Below are 4263 nucleotides of genomic sequence, written 5' to 3' on the forward strand. Positions count from 1 at the left end.
TATTGCGGAAAAAAATATATCCTTACAATGCAAACGAAAACTATGTTATTACGTATTCCTAAGCAATCTATCATAACTCTAAGTAGCAGCTCAAAAATCCGATCATTGAATCCATGCGATCGTAATCCATTTCTTCGCGATCAGACTCTGCTCGCTCCTTCCTTTAAGCTTCCTTCCTTTTCTTTGATCCTTCAAAACATCAAAATGTAATCTTATCACATCATGTATTAAGAATCTCCAAATAGGAACTTAATGGAGTTAGATAGTGGGTTTTACCTGAAGCAGAGTCATACATCTTGACTCTCCCATCTCTTAGATCTCTCAGGTAGTCAGGGCAGCTTCGTAACCAATGCCCCTTCTTTTGGCTGTAGAAACTTATGGACTCTCTGGAATGGCACACGGGACTATCTCAGACTCAGCCTTTCTCTTGCGTAGAGAAAACCTTTTCTGGACTTCCAATGTTACCATTGCCCATAGAGGCTTGGGACATTGATTTACCAGACAAATTTGCGCCAAATCATTTCTGATTTAGCAGCAATAAGCAAATAAGTCAAATCAATAAGGGTCATGTCGTGGTCCATCATATAGTACTCTCTAACGAACTTACCATATGATTCGGGAAGTGACTGAAGAACCAAGTCAACAACCAACTTCCTTTAAACATCGACACCTAACAATCCCAATCTATTAATATGTAACCTTTAATCAAGACATGAGCACATATAGACTTCCCATTTTCATGTCTTTTGCCAATAGGGCTTGAGTGACCTTGAACTTTTCAAGTCTTCAAACACGTAGGTCAGGGAGAATTATTGGAGGAGGTGGAGGAAATGAAGCATGATTTCCATATCCACAATACAATCGTGGAACATCATCTTCACGTGGAAAACGTTTTCTAACGGATTTAGGAAGACCATAGTTGTCAGACTTTGACATCTATGAAACGGGAGAAAATTCAAGTTTAGTTGATTGAGTCCTTAACAAAACACCCAAATGAGATATTAAGGCTAGGACCCAACACAATATCCTACAAATTGGAAGAGGGATGCCGTAATCCAACTCGTAGAACATTTGAAGGTAGGTAAACGACGATTTACCAATTTCCACCATGAAAAACGAAAAGAATGTTAAGTTTTAAATGAATTGAAACTCCTAGATCTTTTGAGATTCATTGAACTTTTCAATGTCATGTTTAATCTCGATTATGCCCTTCATTTGTGACTGGGATGCCGAGGATCACAAATAAGGTGTGAATAACCATGCGAATGTACGTGGTGCCCTCAATGTTACAGTCACCTAATCGACGTGCCGGTTAACCACACACGCTCCATCGATCTATGACAAACATCGAGTCACCCTTCGCTACCAATGCCAAACCCAATTTAGTGTGCCGGTTAACCACACACGCTCCACTAGTTGTCTCGACAAGGGTACAAAGTGTAATTCCATGGAATCGCATCGATTTCACTTTTTCCTAAAGTAACTAAGATTTGGGAATTTAGTAAAACATTTAGTTACTTTAACATTCATTATACTTTTAATGAGGAGAGGGTTTGCCCTATCCTACCCGTTCGGCTAACGACCCTCCACCAATGAAGGAAGCGGTGGGTGAGAGTGGACACCCATTAAACGACCATTTTATAGGCCATAACCTTATACCCTCCTTATAGATTGGCTTCGTGAATGAGGCCTACTAACGGTAAGACTAGCAGTTTAAGTTATACATATATATAATATTAGACTTTTAATGTTATATATAGTATAAGGGTGTATTTTATACTTTTAAAATACTATGTGGGTTAATTTAATAAATTATACATTTTAATTTAATTAAACATAAACCATGTCATTATGGATTTATTAACTCTCTTTTAATTATACTTTTAATTAAATTAATAAAACCATAAGGGTATAATTTGAACTTTTCAAAACTAGGGTTTTAGAATTTAAAATTTCAAAAATTAAACTTTTAATCAAAATTTAATATCCAAAACTTGAGGGCAAGTATTGAAACATTTCAAAAACATTAGGGTTTAGAATTTAAATATTTCCAAATTAACCTTTTAATCAAAAATTTAAATTCCAAAACTTGAGGACAAATTTTGAAACCTTTCAAAATATTAGGGTTTAACTATTAAATTTCAAAACTAAAATTTTTAAAGTTCAAATTTAAACTATAAAACCTAAGGGGTGTAAATTGAAACTTTTCAAACTTACTAGGTCATATTTGACTAATAATAATCCTATATTATCCATATTTAACCAAATCCATCAATTTTGATGAGGATAATCATTCCAAACTTAAAAATTCGGATTTTGGCAAGAAAAACGAGTTTTGGCAATTAACCTCAACAAAATCTGGCAGAAAATTCGAAAATCCCGGCACCAGAGCCCTGGACTCGTCGAGTCCACAATGGAACTCGTCGAGTAGGACCTACTCATCGAGTCCATTCATGGACTCGGCGAGTCTGCTAGTCATAAGCAAAAAAAACTTCGATTTTCAAGCAATAAACGATCAAATATGCATCAATTCATCAACAAAACAGCCCTAGGCTCTGATACCACTGATGGGTTTTGAGCACTACAACATTCCTATGGTGTACATGCAAACCCTAAAGCTTTGGATCTAGTTTGTCTAATGAACATGCAATAATCATCCAAAGCCATAAACCCTAGATCTAACATGTGGTAATCAAATAACATATGAATTAGGGTTTAGATCTTACCTTGATTGTTATGTGGCAATAACAATCTCAATTCCTTCTTGTAATTGGATTCTGAAAGCTTATTGTCACAAGTGTCACACCTCTAATGGAGTCACAAACACCACAAGCAATAAGGATGAAGAATGAGGAGAGAGAAGACACCAAAACCGTCTAGAAACCCTAAGGAATCAGTTAGCCCCGTTTTGGTGCCCTAGGGGTCCTTAAATATGTGAGGCTATTAGGGTTTTGAACTAGGAAACCCTAATTTGACTGCATAGGTCCTAAGCAGCCCATGGACTCCTCCTTTAGAGGCCTTGGACGAATTCTAATGGGTTTCCCCATAGATTTCGTCCACTCCATCCTCTATGGAGTCCATTAGCCCAATATCCAACTATCACACAATTGACAATTCTAGTCCCTTTTATTTAATTAATGTCTTTTAGCCACAAAATTAATTTTGATTAATTCTTGACTATTATTAATTAAATAATATGATTTCTCTCTTAATATATTATTCATATAATTTATTAATAAATCATAATTAATCTCTTTCTCCATAAATCATCCTATCAAGTTGCTTTGGTGAAGGCAACCCAAAAGGATCATGCTCGCAATCGGGTCAAGTACATACCAAAATAGTTATGGGCTTAGACACTAATCCATCAGTTATAACGACAAATAATAAAACTAGTGATTATTTTTTGCGTTGAAACTTAATATATGATATTGGTGTTTTAAATATAACGCAACATGTTGATATTATATTTTATGCATGCTAAATGAGATTTAAAACATAAGTATCATCACCCAAGTTTTGGTTTATCAAAATATGACTTTTATCATAAGATGCATAAAATTGAGTTTATAAAATAAAATGAGTTTATTCTATAAATTCATGAAGTCATAAGTTTTTGATTGTTAAAAGGAGATTTAAAATAGTGATTTTATAACTCATCCAAAACTCCAAGTCTTAAACATAAAATAAAGTTTTATTAAGACCGTTACCGGTTCTTAAAACCGATCTACGACTAAACTTTAAAATACCGGATTTTAGTTTATAATTGATCGCAGTTAATGACAAATAAAATAAAGTTTTATTTGGCACCTTAAGAACCTCATAACAAGTTATATGAATTTATAAAAGGGTACACAAATTGTTGGATGCATGCAATATTCATGAGACCATGTTTTTATAAACTATAATTGTAAAACATATATAAACCCTTATTTACAAAACTTCAAATCTATGCAATCCATTTAAAATTCACTTGGGATTTTTGTGCAGTTCATATGGATTTTTGGGTCACCATATTCATATGAGTTGTCAAAAATAGTCAATGTGTTTTTGTATTTGCTTATGGAAAAAATGTCACCTAACCATTTTTGGAATAGAACTCACATGTTTTTTAAATGGATGATTTGATTGGAATCTTATGTGATAAAGGTCATCTAAGCATGAGAGGTCCGAGGCATAGATGGGATAAACATGTCAAGCTAAACAATAGTTGTTTAGGATCCCATAATCTAGGAGTTACATATCGTATGCAATTGGTAATCG

Source organism: Lactuca virosa, chromosome 8 (genome assembly GCF_052849685.1).
Source record: "Lactuca virosa cultivar CGN04683 chromosome 8, Lactuca_virosa_CGN04683_v6, whole genome shotgun sequence".
Taxonomy (NCBI): Eukaryota; Viridiplantae; Streptophyta; class Magnoliopsida; order Asterales; family Asteraceae; genus Lactuca; species Lactuca virosa.